Raw genomic sequence first — 20,116 nt, forward strand, 5'->3', positions numbered from 1 at the left:
GGTCTCCATTGGAAGGAAGCTTTAAGGGTAAGTGTGAAAATGAGAAAAAATGAAAACAAGAAAAGTGTCATGGAAACATGAATGGAAGAAAAATATGTGCATACCATATTAAAAATATCTTTGAGTAATTTTAATCAACCCGTGTCATTTTTGTATAAAGTTATCCTTTAGGGAAAAATGTGGATTTTAAAACTAAAAATTATTTGATATATATAAATGTGACTCCAGTGTTTTAAAAGGCGGGGTGTGAGGTGAGGTGTAAGCTCCGAGACACGGGGAGTCGTAGTCTTATATATATATTCAATTTTATAGTTTCGTTACTAATAAAATAAGCAAAAGTAAACCTTTCAATGATTTTACAAATAATTTTTTATAAATATAACCTATAATATATAGAAATTATATTTATTTGAGATAAGTATTAATAATCAATAATGAAGAAAAAAAGTATTATAATTACTATTTGAGAAATATCATTACACCAATAATAAAAAATATGATTTAAAGCAAAAAAGATTTAAAAAAAATTAAAAACGCCGGGTCTACTTTTTTTATACCCAGGACTTACGTTTTTATGCTCGAGGCCACGCCTCAAATTTTAAAACTTACGCCTTATGGATCTACATCTTTAATTTACGCCCCAAAGCGTTTTTGATACGCCCCTCCCCGAGACTCGCTCAAAAACGTTTTTGAAAACACTGTGACTTTTTTCTAAAAAAAATCAATAAAAGAAAATACATTAATTGAAACTAATGAATATATATATGATAGTAAGATAACCCTCTTTGTTTTAATTTATGTTTCTTAATCTTACTTTTTTTTTTTTTAAATGTCACTTTCTATATTAACTCTTTAATTCAATATCTCATGTGACATATTTAATATTACAAGATTCAAAACATATTTTGATACATTATAAATCGTTATTAAGATCACAAGATTTGAAAATTCTCACTTGCTTTCTCAAACTCCATATTAAGTCTAAGAGGGATCAAATAAAAAGGAGATGATCACTCAACTTCAGATAATTAGCCATTATATTCCCTCTGTTTTGTTTCTTCTTCCAAAAGTCACTCAACCAATTTAGTTTTCATGGCCATTATTCCTATAAATAAAATTTTCAGTACCTATCTAATGACGTGACAACTCCAAATTTTTAGAAAAAAAAAATCTTAAAAATTAAAATTAATATTTAAATTTATTTAGGACCCAATTTATCATAAACTTGACCAAATTCTTAACTCGACTTATCATCCACTTGAGATTTTAAAACTAAAATAAGCCGGGAGAGCTTGTAAATTAACTTTTTAATAAGTTCACTATATAAGAAATGTATTTAAGCTTTTATACCTTTTTTTATCTAAGAATTTTTAATTGTCACGTCATTAAATAAGTACCGAAAATTATTTTTCTAGAATTAATGATCACGGAAGCAAATTTGATAAAATTAAGTGATTTTTAAAAGAAAAATAAAATTAAATAATTATGATAATTAATTATCCAAATTTGAGTGACCATCAAAACTTCTAACTCAATAAAAAGGAGAGAATAAGCCAAAGCACATGTACCACGTAAAAGTGGTCACAATTAGCTTAACTAGTTGTAAGAGATACTCCCTCTATTTCATAGTGTAGCGTTTTTAGCTTTGCGAGGTATAAATTATGGTAAATTTCTCAATTATTATAATTAATAATGGGACCTATTGATATAATGCACGCTGAAACATGAATTTTTTTATCATTTCTTGTAGGACACACAAAGCTCTTAATCTTACATGTAGTTTCTATCTAGAAGGAAGGTCTCAAATGTATCTTCGGCATGAATTTGGAAAAAACTTCTTTTTTTTATAATTTTGATATGAGGAGTGAAATATTATCATATTCTAGCTAGTTTGTGTCTTAAGGGAAATGCAAGTGTGATTATGGGCCTTTGGATTAGGCCCTTTATCGGTTTTCAACTTTTCATCTTTCAATGTACAGAAAAATGGGATTGATTTTCACATATATCGACTTTTAGGGGGTGATTTACATGAATTACATTGGAGACGAGTGATTTTGAACTTTTTACCTTGTTTGTCCCACGTGCAAATCAAAACTTCAAATAATATTGAGGGTGTTTGGTCATGAAAATCATTTTTTTTTACTTCATTTGGATTTTTTTATGTTAGAGTTGGAGTTGTATTTGACAATTTCTTTTGCAAAGAATATTTAGAATTTAAACTTACTTTTCCTAAATATGAAGAAGAATTGGTTCTACAAATTATGCTTGATCGAACCGTATTAGTGGGAAAAAAAACGTACTTGTAATATGTTAATGACCAATTTAACAACTTGGGTAAAGTAGTTGATGTTTTTATAAGGGCAGAATGACCTGGGAGGCCTCTATACTTGGTTCCGTTTGTCAGTTGTACCATTTTACTCATCACTTTGCCAAATGAACTCTTAAACTCGATGAAACTCTATTTTCTAAACCCCTCTAACCATTGACCGAGCTTATGTGACATTAAAATGGTTGAGTTGGACAAATATGAGACCACACGCGTTTTAAAGCAAGTGAATGTAATATTTTTATTTTAAAAATTATCAAAATTATAAGTTTGACCCGCCCCAATATAAATTAATTATTTCGAGCCTAATAATAATAATAATAATAATAATAATTTTTAAAAAAAAATTCAAAATCTTCTTTCATCAAATATAAAATTAAAAAAGCTTTTGCAAGAAAACATATCATTCACCATTTTCATAAATTTAAGATCTATTGCTTGAATTTGCTCATAAATACATTTTTCCCAACTTGAAGTTTTCTTGACTTTTTTTATCAAATCAAAATAAATAGAACCTAAAGCATGTGCAAGAGCTAATTACAATCTATAAACATGATTGAGAAAACTTGTGAGTGTGAAATATGAAGAAAGATGAAAATGATGGTTTTTTTATTTTTGGGGTGAGGCATAAGGGTGGATGGGAATGAAGAAGATGAAGTAGGAAGGGCGAAAGAGAGAGAAAATTGCACTTTTTATATTTTAGTAATATTTATTTTTGAAATTTGATTTCTAATGTGTCATTGGAAAAATAATAATAATGGCGTGTCATTAAAAAATGACGTGGTATTTTATGTGTAAAAAGAGTGTATTACACACACACATTAGATAGGAAAGGGGTTTAAAATATTGTGTTTGAATGAGTTTAAGGGTCCATTTGGTAAAGTCATAAGTACAATGGTTCAACTTACAAACAGAGCCAAGTACAAAGGTCTCTCAGGTCATTGCGCCTTTTATAAGCTCAAAAAACTGATTATTCAAGTTGCATACAAACATTATTATAAACTGTTATGATTTATGAAATTTGTGTTATGGCTATGTTTTCAACTATTTTATAAATGCAGACTATGTACTTAAGTACAACCTTAAAAGTAAGAGTCGATTGCTCATATGGTCATTCAACTAATGTAAATTGCATATTAGAATTATCTTTTCCTTATTTTATCGCAAAATAATGAATTTTTTGTAGTTGGCTTGATGAGACAAGACGGCAGACCATGCAGAAGAAAAGCATTTCCTACAAACAAACATGCAGGCCTAGTTTTATGAAATTCAATTTGAAAAGCTTAATAAAGAGCCATATGTTCTAAAATTATGTCTATACCCAATGTAACAAATGCAGGATTGTAAGAAAAATAAATCAGTAAAATACAAAACAAGTGCAACAACAAATAGTAATACATGTTGAACCAACATAGGTTGTGGTACAGTGGTGGGACTACTCCACCCTTAATCAAAGGTCTCGAGTTCAAGCTCTGGATAGGGAGAAAATCATGTTAAGAGTGTCACCCCTGAATGGACCCTGCAGTACGCATACTCATGAATACTATCAATACTCTCAATAGTGTGGCTTTTGAGAAACCAAACATATGTGCCCTTAGCTCGAAATAAATAATATCACATCATGTTAAAAATACCTATCTGTAAAATCCGAGCACGTATAATATCAAAGAAAATACACCCACTCTATAGAATATATTCACTCATATTATATGGAGAAAAAAAAATAACAATAATAATAAAAATCAGGCCTATCATTAAGGAAATATCTTGATTTCTTTGTTTTTATATATTTGATTTTTGTCAGTTGACCCTTCTTCTATATATTATATATAGTCTCTCCTATTTTATATCTTTTCAGTGATCAGTTGAGAATTTGAGATCAGTAATTAGCTTCTATTTTCATGAAAACCTCTGTTAAGAAACTATTGAAATGGAAAATACTAGAAAAAGTGGTCAATCAACCATGTCAAAAATTGCAGATAATTCAGTACTAAATGGATTAGGTTGTGGTCTAATAGGTGTTTTTTTTCCAAGAAGAAATACTAACACAAAAATCAACATTACAACCAAGTCCAGTGACACCAATGTTGTCAAGAATTCAAGAAGATGTCACACCAGCTCTTGTCTGAAGAATTCGATTTCTAGTAAGAACAAAGTGTCACAAGTTGTGAACTTGGCATACACACAAAAGCTTAGAAGAGAACCAACATTCACCTCAAGTGAATTGAGCATGACAATCTTTAGTCATCGGAAATCCAAGGCGAATGGAACGTTGAATCATAGTTCAACAGGCAATGTTATACTACTAAGCCACTTGGGAAACTTGAAGCTGCGGGGAAACCAAAATTCCTCAAGTGACAAAAAGGCTATCCAGAAGAAAGGCAAAATCTTGATCGGGAACATAGCAAGGCAAACTAGTAGTACTGTAAAAAGCCATCAACCAGGGAGTTCGTTTCGCAGTTCTGCAAATAAACTGGACCCTGATGTGCTAAAGTCCTTAGGCAATGAACAGTACAGACAGGGGAAACTTGAGGAGGCATTGGATTTGTACAATCAAGCAATTGCAATTGATCCAAGAAATGCTAGTTATTATAGCAACAAGGCTGCAGCTTTGATGAGTTTAGGCCACGTGATTGAGGCAGTTGTTGCATGTATAGAGGCCATCCGGCTATACCCTTCGTATCACAATGCACATTATCGTCTTGCAAGACTATACGTCAGGTTCATCATTTTGAATCGTCAATTATTTTTCTTTAGATGATTTTGTCTAAATTTGGTTAATGCAGTCGAATTTTTTTATCATTTCGACAGGCTGGGAGATGCAGAGAAAGCGATAGATCATTACAAACAATCAGGGCGAAAAGTTGACAAGAAGGACATTGCAGAGGCTCATGATATTAAGAGACAGCTCTTAAAATGCACAGAAGCACAGAAGCTGAGAGATTACAATGCATTGCTAAAGGAAACACAAAATTCTATCACCTTAGGAGTAGATTCAGCTCCACAGGTTTCACTACAACTAAGCCTCATTCGTTTGTACTTGGTGGAGGTCTGAATGTAAATGGTTCAGACATTAGGCCATAAAGTGTATTTGTTTTCATTAAGATTTAAGCACCTAATTGGTTTGTATAGGTCTTAATCATTGAGATCTTGAACAAAGTCTTCACTATCACTAACCGCCTTTGCCATCACAACCACCACCACCATTGTAAACTACCATTATCGTCATCAACTACCAACCACCTCTGTCATCACCATCACCACTATTGCCAGCCACTACCACACCTATCACCTCCATTACTATAATTATATATATCCCACCACCACTGTCATCTCCTCCACCACCACTACCACCATTGCGACTAACTCCTACTACCAACCAACTCCACCATCACAACTAGCACACCCACCAACTACCACAACCACCACCACCGCTGCCATTGTTGCCGCTAACTCCACCACAACTAACAGCCACTACCATCACTATGGTCAATCCTTATAATCAACCATAACAACTAGCACCGCCGTTAACTACCACCAAAACATTCTTTAGCCGCCATCATCAGCACCGCCAACTTCACCATCACAACCACCACTACCAATCACCACCATCACGACAGTCACTACAACACCAACCACCTCCACCATAATAACTATCACCACCACCATTCCTAGTCACTAAAGGACTAGAACAAAAGCGTACATAAATATTTAGTGAACATATTATCGCCAACATCACAACCACCACAGACCGTTACCACCATCACTACAACCCATCCCCACCATCATTAGCTAACATGAATATTTCATTTTTTAAATCAGATAATGATTTTATTATATTAAATTATTTTTAAAAAAAATATCTAATTGATTTATTGTTTATTTATTATGTTTACAAAAAATTACATTATGTTCATTCAAATGTTGAAAAACAAACGATGTTAATCCTTCCATGTTCAAATCTAAAGACAACATCTTAATCATTTAGATGTGCATATAGATTCACACGTCTTAATCTTAATGGGGGAAAAATGAGGCGTAAAGTCCATCCCTAATGTACAAAGTCTAATAAAGAAATTAGATGTTTAAAGATTCTTACTTTTTTCCTTTTACTTGATTTCAAATGAAGATCTTTGCCATGAGGGCTGAAGCACTAATAAAGTTGCATAGACATGAGGAAGCATACACTACAATTCAGAAAGTACCTCATATAAAAACCGAGCTATGTGCTTGCCTTTTTGGTTCAGTAAAAACAGTTTATTTGTTGATCACTCGAGCTGAGGCCTATGCAACAGTTGGCTGGTTTGAGGAGGCTACAGCTGCAGCTCAAGAAGCAACAAAATTGGATCAAAGCAATGAAGTAATTATCACAATTCTAAGGAGAATTGAAGGGTTGGCATCATCTCGGTTAAAAGGTAACGAGTTGTTCAGAGAAAATAAATTCTCAGAGGCTTCTTTTGAGTACACTGAAGGACTAGGACAAGAGCCATACAATTCTATTCTACTGTTTAACAGAGCAGCATGTCGATTCAAGCTAGGACAATTCGAAAAAGCTTTGGAAGATTGCACTGCAGCTCTTGTACTGCGTCCTTCCTATACAAAGGCTAGATTGCGGAGAGCTGACTGCAATATCAAGGTAATTCGACCACATTTGTTAAAGACATAATTAGTTAAGTAAATAAAAGTGTGCCCTCTCTAACCGCTTAACATTTTAGATGATGTGATCATACTTATTTAACAAGGTATATATCATAAAGTTTTAGTTGATATATGCAGTTGGGAAGATGGAAAGCAGCTATCCAAGATTGTGAAATGTTGATACAAGAAAATCCAGAGGATGAGGAAGTGAGTAGGGTGTTCTTAAAGGCAAAAAATCGGCTACAAAAAACTTGTTAGAGAATTGCTATTGCTATCCAACTTATTTTTTACTTCTATTTTATTTTAGTTTATTTTATATGATGAGGATACAAATGAGCTTAAATGAAGAAGTGAAGATTCATATAGACGACTCCCCACTTATTTGAGACTGGAACGTAGTAATTATTATTGTTTTTGTAAAACTAGTGTTAGTACCAGCCCGATAAATATATTGAATGAAACTAATCATAGATACTACAGATAATCGGATGTCTAGTCCTGGGCGTGAGACGGGTGTTGAAGAGTCCCAAATCGGATGAAAAACGGATGGGTGGTCTCCTTTTATAAACTTGGGCAATCTTCCCTCAAGAGCTAGCTTCTGAGGTTAAGTTAGACCCAAGATCCATTTCTTTACATGGTATTAGAGCAGGACCCATCCTAATTGTTGTTTACCTATGATGGGTCCCTAGATTAAATTGCTCAAGTGCCAGATATCTGGTCTGGGGCATGAGGTGGGTGTTGAGGAGTCCCAAATCGGATGAAAAAAAAATGGTGGTTTCCTAATATAGACTTGAATAATACTCCTCTTAAGAGCTAGCTTCTGGATTTGTTGAATAATCCTCCTCTTACGAGCTAGCTTTTGGATTTGGATTAGGCCCAAGATCCATTTCTTTACAAGAAGAAACAAATAATTAATTATATCTTGATTTTTTAAAATAGAAACTATTTTAGACCTTATTTTTCCATTACATGGATATTTAAATAGTTCTTTACGATAATCTTCTTTACTTTTTAATTCATTCTCAACTTTAGATGTGTTATAAGTTTACTCCTTTCCCACTTAGTGGAACTATGTTGGGTATGTTTTTGTTGTTATATTAGTTTACACAGGAAAGTTTGAGCATGAAGATTTACCACATACGTACACTGATTTGATAGATTTTTGAAGTGTAAGAGGTCATTTTTTAAAACCATACTAACAATAACATTTTCAATAGTAGTAATAAAGGCACAAATAAACATATAAGTATATAGTAAACATTAAAAAAAACTGAATACAGATTAAATAAGTGAATAAAACCACAAACTTTGAAAAAGAAAAAGAAACACAACAAATGGACACTTCAAATGAGGACACATGGAAAGAGATATGACGAGTCCTATAACACAATTTAGACATGGAAAACAACAAAGGACACGAATAGTCCACACGACAACACGAACCTACAAAACAATGCTAATTAAAAGAGACATTAGTCCTAGATCCTTATAAATTGTTGTGGTGGTTTGGATCTTGAATGTTAATATTGTTGAAAGATGGATCATTAATTAAAGTCATTATATCATCATCATCATCATCATTTCCGGCCAGCATCTCAGACAATGTTGGACTATGTGGAAAGCCAACGGAGTAGTTCTGATAGTTATTCATTGGGATTGATGCACTCATTGGGGGATACTCATTGAAGAGTCCATCTAGGGTGTTATTAGAGGAAACACTAAAGCAAGACATTAGAGGAGCCATTATTGGTGAAAGTATTGGAGAAGCCATTCTTGTTGGATGCATTGGAGGGGGCGTTCCATGAGCCCTTCTAAAAACCATTCCTTAAGGTTATGGAGGATACAATTGTAGAAACATTGGGGGAAACATTTTTAAAGAAAACGGAGAGAGAGGAAGAGGAGGAAACCTCGAAGGGTCTACAAGAGGAACCGGTTGAGGAGTCCTTAAAGGAACCACCAGATGACACATTGGTTTGGGCATTTGAACATAAGCGGGTGAAGAAGCCATTGATGGTTCCGAGCAAGCCATTGGAGGAGTAATTATTGGTGAAGGAATGGGAGAAGCCATTGTTGTTGGAGGCATTGGAGGGGCCATTCCAGGAGCCCTTCTAAAAGCCATTTCTTGAGGTAATGGAGGATACGGTTGTACAACCATTTGAGGGAAATTTTCTAAAGAAAATGGAGAGAAAGGGGGAGGAGAAAACCTCGAAGGGTCTACACGAGAAACCGTTTGAGGAGTCCTCAAAGGATCCATTAGATTACACAATGGTTTGGGCATTTGAGCAAGAGCGACTGAAGGAACCATCGATGGATCCGCATGAGGAACCATCGATATTGGATCCACAACAGAGACCAATAGATCAGTACTTAGCCCTTCAAAGTTGGTCGCACTAGGAACCGACGATGGAGCCACCGAATGAACTATTGATACTGGAGCCCCAATTATTTCCAACAAAGGTGCCCTTGGCTCCTCAGAGCTGGTCCCATGAGGTACCATAGGTTGATGGGTATTCAATGTGGAACCCTCTCCGTCAGTCTTCGCTTTCATCACTTCACGTAGCTGTTTGAGGTTTTGTTTTATCACAAAGCTCAAATCGTTGAGATCGTAAGGGTGCATGTCATCGGGAGTATCAATTCCCTTCAACACTTGATACATCTTATTTGTGCACTCATTGACCCTGTTTTCTTTCCTTACCTTATGTAATTGTTTCTCCAACTTCACAATCCTTCGCTTCGTGAACTCTTCTCCCGTCATCATGTGTTTTGATTGATCTAACACCGAAAGCTCACTAAACCTTTTAAAGGTATTGAATGCATTAGCATAATTTGGAAACAAATCAGGTTGGTTTTGGTAAGGACTATAGACGACTATAGCCATTTCAACACCACAAAGTGCGGTGAGTTCATAAGCCATTTTAAATAACCCTTTCAATCTTAGCTTGTAAGAGGCTTTCCTCTTAGTCTTATTTTCGATCAAAGCAAACTTCACTTTTGTTCTGGGCATGGCAAAAGATGAGGAATAGGAGGAGATATGTGTTTGTTTGGATATTCGAGATCAAATGGCTTTGTTGTTGTGAGTTTCTTTGTCTAATTGACTTCTATTTATAGGGGGAATTTAGATTGTGTAAATCTTTGAATAGTTTGAATTAGAAGATATTTAGGTGCCACCCATAACTATTATGGCATAAAACTAATTAATGGTGCATCATATACCAAATTAGATATTATCATTTTGAAATATATGCAGTTTATGGCTTCGGTCTTATCCTAACCAATTTTTTAGTCAAACTTTTCTTATTAAGAAAACAATTTAATATTTGTTCAATCTAGAATCCACAAGAGATGGTCATAGAGTAATAACAAATGTCTTAGCTTATGGCATAAAACTAAATAATGGTGCATCATATACCAAATTAGATATTATCATTTTGAAATATATGAAGTTTATGTCTTCGGTCTTATCCTAACCAATTTTTTAGTCAAACTTTTCTTATTAAGAAAACAATTTAATATTTGTTCAATCTAGAATCCACAAGAGATGGTCATAGAGTAATAACAAATGTCTTAGCTTACTCATTTCAGTCATCAAGAAAGTTATAAAAATTGTATATTTCAATTTATGGATGTACAAAATTAAAGATTGATTTTGAGAGAAGGTAACTTCATAAGAAATGGTGATTTTTGTATGATTGTAGTTGTTGCAGCGATTGTAGAAGCACATTATTAGTTTCTCCAATTTTGGAATAAATGATATTTTGTAGAAATTTTATGTTGGTTTGAAATATATTAAAATATTGCGTAGAATTAGTTTTTGTTACTATGATACCTGCCAACCTCTCATCAGACTCGCATTGAAAATTTTCTAATGTGATTTTGAGGAAAATTTATATGAAATAATGACACAAAACACTGTCAAATCAATGCACTTACACATAATGGGAAAGAAAATGAGAAATTTTATTCATTTTATGAAAGGTACTCAAGAAAAAGAGAAATTAGTTACAAATTTTTTTTATTAAATGAAAATATACATTTGTACTCTGATGATATTTCCACCCATTATGGTAACTAAGTTAAATTTCAATCATCTTGAGATCCATATTTAAGTTTATCCGGTCTTTTCTAGCTAATGTCTATCTGTATAAACCAGAAAGGAACACATGACCTGTTTTTGACCTTAAGTTTCAAAAGTCTCTCTTTCTTAAACTCCGTGTCAAGTCAAACAACATCACATAAATTGGGACAGAGGGAGTAGTTTTGTCACGTTAAGTATAACTATTTAAAGGTCACAATTTAAACCTAATTAATGAATTGTCTTTCTCTGAATCAATTCTTAGTGCCTGTCAACCACGTTTCTCTATCAAGAAAAGAAAGGTTTGGGCTTTTAGGTTAAGTTAATTCATTCACACAATTTTCATGTCCATTATCTTCTCTTCTTCCCATTACTAAGGGTATTCAAAAGTCTATTAGTATTAGCAAAAAATGAAAGAAGAACGGCCACATATATAATTTAAATTAGTATTAGCAAAAAATGAAAGAAGAACGGTCACATATATAATTTAATTATCTTATACTTATATTTATGCGAGTTAAATTTAGCGGCAAAAAAAGGTCATAATGTAAACCTATAGTTGAATCTTTCGTCTTCCCTTATTCACACGATAACTATAACGAAGTCTCTGCCATATTATAGCCTTTGTGAATCGAGTTTAACAGGTTAAAAGTCCAATTTAAACCTAGTTATATTTTTTGTCTTCTTCTACTAATCTTACAAGTAAATTTATGTTACACTATTTTGCGGCAAAAAAAGGTCATAATGTAAACCTGTAGTTGAATCTTTCGTCTTCCCTTATTCACACGATAACTATAATGAAGTCTCTGCCATATTATAGCCTTTGTGAATCGAGTTTAACAGGTAAAAAAGTCCAATTTAAACCTAGTTGGATTTTTTGTCGTCTTCTTCTAATCTTACAAATAAATTTATGTTACACTATTTTTTGGTGAGTTAAAAAGCTTAATGGCGAAAAGGTCATAATTTAAACCTAATTGAATGTATCGTCTTCTTTTATCAACACTGTTAGTATTAGAGCCCGTAAGATGTGCGGTCCATGATTAAAAAAATAATCATAACAAACTATTTTCTTGTTTGTTTAAGCACTTTAAATGTAATTGTTCAAAAAATTGCAACAACCATTTTACTTCTGCATACAATGTACAAATATATTTAATAGCGTTCCAACTTATTCTTGTTTGAGTCATTGTTATATTTCTCACATATTTATAATGGATGATACCCTTGAAATAATTTTAAAATATTTGACGAAATCTTATTAGCAAATATTGCATAAAATGATTTTTTCAGTATTAGTATATATATGGATTTTGCATGTTGCATATTTTTTATGCTAAAATTGTATTCAATTCTAAGTTGCACGGACTCTTCACTTTCGATGCCGCATCTATGTCAGATTCTTCAAAAAAACACTACTTTTGGAGAATCCGACATGCACTCATTGACGTTTTTGAAGAGTCCGAGCAACATAGATTCAATTCATACCACTGTGCTTAAGGATAGAGTCAAAATAGGACAACAGGACAAAGAGTAGGTAGCTAGTGAATCTATAATTTGGAGAAGTGCTATGATACTATATGTTATTTGGGATTCCCCAACTATAGCAATTGTAGCTAGATTCCTTGAGAACAAGGTAAATTCACTCAGAAAGCTAAAGTCAATTATCACAATGAGGGTTATTATGTTGTGAATTCCAATCAATAGCGGATAGAGATGTAATACTTAGTTTTCGCCCTCACATGATCAATACTAAGTATGTTGTTAAACCTTGGGTGGCCAGTTTCAATGTTAAGGATAAGGTATTGAAAGTTATCCCTCTATGGTGACGTTCCTCAATCTTCTACCATATATCATTTATTCCGAAATTGGAGAAACTAATAATGTGTTTCTACAATCGCTGCAACAACTACAATCATACAAAAATCAAAATTTCATATGAAGTTACCCTTCTCTCAAAAAATTCACAATTTCATATGCAATAAATATTTATATTTTAAAAATTTTAACCATTAAATCGGTTGTCTTATGCATATTTAAATGTTGTCAAAATATCTCAAAATTCTTAGCCTATATTAAAATGTTGTCTGTTTCAATCTTTAATTTTGTACATCTATAAATTGAAATATTCAGTTTTTAAAAATTTCTTGATGACTGAAATAAGTAAGCTAAAGACATTTGTTATTACTCCATGACCATCTCTTGTGGATTTTAGACTGAACAAATGTTAAATTATTTTCTTAATAAGAAAAGTTTGACTAAAAAATTGGTTAGGATAAGACCGAAGCCATAAACTGCATATATTTCACAATGATAATATCTAATTTGGTATATGGTGCACCATTATTATGATTTTTTTAGTATTAGCATATATATGAATTTTGCATGTTGCATATTTTTTATGCTAAAATTGTATTCAATTCTAAGTTGCACGGACTCTTCACTTTCGATGCCGCATCTATGTCGGATTCTTCAAAAATACACTACTTTTGGAGAATCCGACACGCACTCATTGACGTTTTTGAAAAGTCCGAGCAACATAGATTCAATTCATACCACTGTGCTTAAGGATAGAGTCAAAATAGGACAACAGGACAAAGAGTAGGTAGCTAGTGAATCTATAATTTGGAGAAGTGCTATGATACTATATGTTATTTGGGATTCCCCAACTATAGCAATTGTAGCTAGCTTCCTTGAGAGCAAGGGTAAATTCACTCAGAAAGCTAAACTCAATTATCACAATGAGGGTTATTATGTTGTGAATTCCAATCAATAGCGAATAGAGATGTAATACTTAGTTTTGGCCCTCATATGATCAATACTAAGCCTGTTGTTAAACCTTGGGTGGCCAGTTTCAATTCTAAGGATGAGGTATTGAAAGTTATCCCTCTATGGTGGCGTTCCTCAATCTTCTATTTAATTGTTGGGGTCCCAAGTCCCTAAGTAGGATTGCTAGTGTGCTACGAACACCTATATGTGATGCTGATTGTACAACTAAGCTTAAAAGGATTTCTTATGCTCGGGTGCTAATTGAGATCAATGTCATTATCCCACTGCCCAAATCAAAGTAATGGACCCTCAAAGCATAATGTTTGAACAACAGTATTGTGAATTCTGTTGCCAATGGTTTCAAACCCCTGATAGAAAACAATTCATCACTTTCCAGGAGGCTATATAAATGGTTATTGATAGAGCTGAGATAGGAAAATGTCGCAAACGCGCGGTAATAGTAAAAGCCCCAATTTCCCTCAATTCTTCAATAACAACTAATAAAATACAATCAATGCTCTTAATACATTTTACATAACAATAATAGTATTATGTAAATAGCATGGGCTACTTAGAATTACCTTTTAAGGTTCAAAACCCAAAAGATTGCCCTTTTAGGGTTGTTGATAGAATCCTTCATATCTAGCAATTTCAATGAATTTGATATCAAAATCTAGGTTACAGAGTGATAAATAACAAAAACTGGTATTGATTTTGTAAAACTTGTACCTGATCAGTTCAAAATCTCACCTTTAAAGCTGCACGAAATAGGAATAACGCCGTGTATCGTTCTCTTCTCCGGTAGAATCTCCGGTAAGACTTGATTTTTCTCCGGAATTGTGCTGGTGTAACAATAGTGATAAAAAATTGAACATGTATTATAGTTGTATAGAATGTGCATATAATACGTATAAATCAAAATTTATACGCTCGATTTTCTTTCAAATTTGATCCGCCCTAGAATTTGTATATGAAATAAACTTATGAGGCAGATGTGAAAATAAATATTAATATTCAAGTCATCTCCAATAAAGAGAAAATTGCAACTATCTTGAGTCAATTATATGAGGAAATAGAGAAATTGATGACGATGTTAAATATTGTATTGGGATGGATGGATGAAATGAAGGCTCATGTATGGTGTCTTGTGTGATAAAAATATTTGTTATCAAAACTTAAAGATAAATCTTATAAAGCGTTTGTTAGACAACTATATTACATAGGCGTGTGGAGTGTTGACTAGTCAAGAACTCGCACGTTCAAAAGATACAAGTTGTGAATATAAGAATGTTGAGATGGATGTGAGGATATAGTAGGAGAGATAGGATACAAAATGAGGATATACTGGACAAGGTGACGACAATGATAGACAAGATGAGGATGGCAAGGTGGAAATGATACAGGCATGTAAAGAGGAGATGAGCATATGCCCCAGTGCGAGGGGTTGATTATGTTGGAATTCAAGAGATGTATAGATAGGTTGAAGAAGTATTAGAAAGAGGTGATTAGACATGATATGATACACCTACAACTTACCAAGGACATGACCCTAAATAAAATAATATGCATAGAGATCGAGGATTAGGGGTAGAAAGTTAGTAGGTAGTTGAGTCAGTGGCGGATCCAGGATTTGAAGGTTGTGGGGTGCTCACTGCTCTTCAATCTTCCTAAATCACCAAGCGTGAGTCCTTCTCCTCGAGCACGTTTTCTTGCCTTTCTGCGGAAGCAACTCATTATCTTGGCGCTGGCAAGCTTCCTAAGAAGATAGTGGCGGATCCAGGATTTGAAGGTTGTGGGGTGCTCACTGCTCTTCAATCTTCCTAAATCACCAAGCGTGAGTCCTTCTCCTCGAGCACGTTTTCTTGCCTTTCTGCGGAAGCAATTCCCTATCTTGGCCGCGGGCAAGCTTCCTGAGAAGACTCTGAAGCTTTTTCCTTTTTTAGAGAGTCAGTCTGTTTTTCGATAAAGTGAATGCTCGAATTCTTGTTCTCACACTCGCTAACTTTCTTTAACATAAAATTGCTAGCGATCACAAAGTATAAATATATAGCAACTCGAGCACGTCAATAAAATAGTACATAATAAAACAACAATTAATTAATCAACACAAGAGGGGCCATGTAGGATAGTGGGCTTAGTCAGCCCAACATAGGTTGTTAACCAAAAAGGAGAAGTCCGCAATTACAATGGGAAGCAAGACTGTAAGGTGGAGCGAATTCGGAAAGATTGCCTCAGTTTGGGATGCTTGCTCTTGAAGATGAAGTAAACATAGTCATGGGCCAATATCTCGGTGTTGTTGAAGGTATGAATGAACACTTGACCCTAATTGGTTGGGGGTGGGCTTTCTCTGCTCCCCCCCAAAAAAAAGAGACTGAATTTCTTTCACCTTCCCTGTACGAGTAGTGAAGATGTATAGATTTAGTTGGTTGTTGACCAACGAAAAGCATGGGATCAATAAAGGCAGAATTTACGATCATCAAAAATAACTTATAATCACGAGTTACACTAAAGAAAAAGAGACCAAAAAGTTTTTTAAAATAGAGAAGATTAAAAAGGTAAATGACACTACATAAAATCAAAAAATAAAAAGGAGAGAAGATGGAAAAAAAAAAATTGAAATAAAAGGTGCAATTTAGAAAAAAATGCTGCCAGAAAGAGTCGACCTCATGACTAGTAGGTAAAGAACCAAAGCAACCACTAGTATTCTTTGTTAAGTGGGTGCTTATTTATATTTTATAGGGGAACTTTGACATATAGCCACTCAAAAATAGCCTAATTACTCTCCATAGCTATAGTTTGATAATTACAATTCGTAGCTACATGTTATATGGAGGAGAGAGGCGAGCGAGACTGGGAGAGAGAGGAGAAAGGCGAGGAGAGGGGGCAAAGAGTGGGAGAAAGGTGAATTGTATATGTATATAGGTTAGATAATTGTATATTATACATATGCATTTGTATATATGGCAAGCGAGATTGGGAGAGGGAGGAGAGAGGCGAGCGAGATTGGGAGAGGGAGGAGAGAGGTGAGCGAGAGAGGGCAGAGAGTGGGAGAGAGGTGAATTGTATATGTATATAGGTTAGATAATTGTATATTATACATATGCATTTGTATATATGGCAAGCGAGATTGGGAGAGGGAGGAGAGAGGCGAGCGAGATTGGGAGAGGGAGGAGAGAGGTGAGCGAGAGAGGGCAGAGAGTGGGAGAGAGGTGAATTGTATATGTATATAGGTTAGATAATTGTATATTATACATATGTATTTGTATATTCTGGCGAATTATACATATACAAACGTGACAAATTATACAAACTCTAAAGTCAGCCCGCGTAATTAATGTATAATGTTAGTCGTGAGTGGTAATTATAGCAAACTATAGCTATGATGAGTAATTAAGTAGTATAAGTTTGCTTAACCGCGTAATTTTCCCTATTTTATATCTGTTTCTTCATATTTTCTCTATAAATATAGAAAAAATTTGTTGGAGTCGATGGGTGCTCGAGCACCCGAAATGCTCCACGTAGATATGCCCTTGGTTGAGTGCTACTTATATCTCTTATCAATATTAGTACTAGTAACTTTCCTACTATAATGTTCTTTGAGTTTACAATTACTTTATTGTTTTCATTGATTAATTTATCATACTATTTTGTCGTTACAATTGTTTTTTCTACATGATTTTCTGTATGATTTTTTTAGTACTATTTTTCTTTTCTTACTGATTTTGATATGCTTCATTTAAGCCGACAGTCTATTGGAGACAACATTTCTACCTTCACAAAGTAGGGGTAAAGTCATAGATACACAATCTTCTCAGACCTCCACTTGTAAAATTACACTAAATATATTATTGTTGTTATTATATATATAACCAATTAGAATTATACTAAATTAATGTAATATTTAAGAACCATCCGCCAGACGCCAGTAGTGTATAACTAATATACTCCATTTGTCTCAATTTATGTGGCACTTTTCATTTTTTCGAGAGTCAAACAATTTAAGTTTGACCAAGAATTTGCATAAGGAATCTTCGAATTTATTAAAATGAAATTTATATATTTGTAAACTACGTAAAAAGCACCATAAGTCAAAATAATTGAGAATTTAAAATATTTTTAAAATATATGAAAAATTTACATTAAAAAATAGACTTGTTTGAATCTCGAAATTTGAATAGTGCCACATAAATTGGGACAGAAGAAGTAATTGTTTATGATTGCAAGAGAAAATCAGGCGAACTAAAAGATCTTAGTAGCTAGAGGAAAAGAAAGCAAAAATGATTCCCATAGCAGTGGGCGAAATGGGAGCTTTCTAAACCATAAGAACGGGGTTGCAACCTCAAAAGGAGGAGGTAAAAACTTTTACCCTTCTTTTTTGGTCAATAATCTTGGAACTATTTGACAAATTAACGGATTTGAAATGAGTTTTAATGATTTTGTCTTTTATTAGTAATTAATTGAAAGTAAATAGAAATAAAATATATATGTTAACTCGCTTCATCTCATATTAATTATCAAATTTCCCTTTCACACCCCTCTCTAAAAACTCATAAATAAGAGGTATTCGCTCCATTTTAATTTATTTATGTATCTATTTTAACTTGATACAATATTTAAGAAAATAAATAATATCTTTTAGTTTTATGGCATAAAAATAAAGATATATAAAATGTGTTAAATTATCTTTTAATTGTGTACAATGTTAGAATTAAAGAATTGCTAAAAAATATATATTCCTATTTAGACAGACAAAAAAAAGTAAAGCTAACAAATAAAATAGATAAAATATATTTTTTTTACTAATTTACCCTTCATTACCAATTATTAGTATTTTTTTACTAATTTACCCTTAATTATCAATTATTAGTGTTTTTTACTAATTTACCCTTAATTACCAATCCAATATAGGAGTAGAAACAGCAGTACTATGTGGATAATAAAGAGAAACATAATAATTAGTCATAATTACGACCACCAAACATTCCTTTTACCATTATTTTCTTTCCTGTTGAGTGACAATATCAAACATACATTGAATCATGCTAATGACCCGTTTGACCATAGATTTTTGAAGTAAAATTTGAGGAAAAATTTAATAAAATAGTATTTGTCCATATAATTTGTCATTATTTGGTAAATATTTTTGACAAATAACCCAAATTCTCAAATACTAGAAAAAAAACAAGTATTTGGGCCAAGTCTCATTATTTGAGAACTTTTAATAATTCAAATTCTACATCAAATTTTTATCTTTTAGAAGAACACCCTCTATAGTATTTGTTTGTGTTGTTTTACATAATTTTTTACGTGAACATCAAAGTAGTGATGAAATATTCAATGACTATGAAAGTGATGATATGGTTGTTGATGAAAATTATGAACAATCGGCTTAGGGTAACAAAGTCATGTGTCATGTAATACAAACATATGCTGAAATTTCACTCAAATAATATTTGCCCAAAATTTTGAAAATTTATGGCCAAACGCAGGCTAAATTTCTTCCTTTTTGATTCACTTCATATTTGATTGGACACAAAATTTAAGAATATACTTTAAAATAGTTTGAACTTTAAGTTTTTATTCTTTTCTTGATGGTATATATATATAGTTATACAAAATATCATGTCATATTCAAAATTAATTTTCATTTCTTTTTCTTTTTTGGTATCTAATAAAATAATGATACTCCTAAATAATTAAAAAGGAGAGTGTACTTATTAATGGAAAATTCATGTTAGTGAGACCTAATAAATAAATTTGGTTATTGTGAATGAAATAACAGCGCCCATGGCCTAATGGATAAGGCGCTTGACTTCTAATCAAGCGATTGTGGGTTCGAGTCCCACTGGGCGTGATTTATTTTTTCCGTCTAAAAATTCCTTCATTTTCTTAAACTTCGTATCTAGTAAAAAAACAGATATAAATCGAAATAGAGGGAGTAGTTAAATTAGTTTGTTCAAGATTAAAACATAGTTAATTTTTATTATTTTCCCTCTTCTTTTACTTGGATTGATGCACTTGAGTCAATTGTCTTTCAAAAACAGTCTCTATACTCGCACAAGATAATGGTAAGATCCGAGTACGCTCTACCTTCCTCAACCACACTTAGTGAGATTTCACTAGGTATGTTGTTGTATCATTCTCCCTTTATCATACTATATTTATGTGATATCAAAATTTTATAATTATATGAATGCCATTATATCTTTAAAATAGATTAAAAAAAAGAGCAACTTTCACATAGAGCAAACACAAAAATCATATTTGTATGCTATAGCTATAGTTTGCATAATTGCGCTTCATAGCAAACTTTA

General features: G+C 33.0%; 1 protein-coding gene and 1 non-coding gene across 9 annotated transcripts in view; one reads left to right on the top strand and one right to left on the bottom strand.

Annotated features, from left to right (window-relative positions):
- LOC102584788 (VQ motif-containing protein 22-like) overlaps positions 1-14,957 on the bottom strand; it is an 18,366-nt gene extending 3,409 nt beyond the window's left edge. The window contains exons 1-4 of one of the 8 annotated variants that reach the window (XR_001475131.1): positions 14,553-14,908; positions 14,384-14,444; positions 6,532-6,645; positions 3,852-3,964 (exon numbers count right to left, since the gene is read on the bottom strand). The gene's annotated coding sequence lies outside the window, so the exon portion shown is untranslated. The other 7 variants (XR_001475129.1, XR_001475128.1, XR_001475127.1 and 4 more) reach the window with 7 other exon arrangements.
- Positions 14,958-19,583: 4,626 nt separating this feature from the next.
- TRNAR-UCU (transfer RNA arginine (anticodon UCU)) lies at positions 19,584-19,656 on the top strand. The gene has a single exon. It is a non-coding gene; the product is annotated as a tRNA-Arg (tRNA).
- The last annotated feature ends 460 nt before the right edge of the window (positions 19,657-20,116 follow it).

Source organism: Solanum tuberosum, unplaced genomic scaffold (genome assembly GCF_000226075.1).
Source record: "Solanum tuberosum cultivar DM 1-3 516 R44 unplaced genomic scaffold, SolTub_3.0 scf00314, whole genome shotgun sequence".
In the NCBI taxonomy this organism is placed as follows: Eukaryota; Viridiplantae; Streptophyta; class Magnoliopsida; order Solanales; family Solanaceae; genus Solanum; species Solanum tuberosum.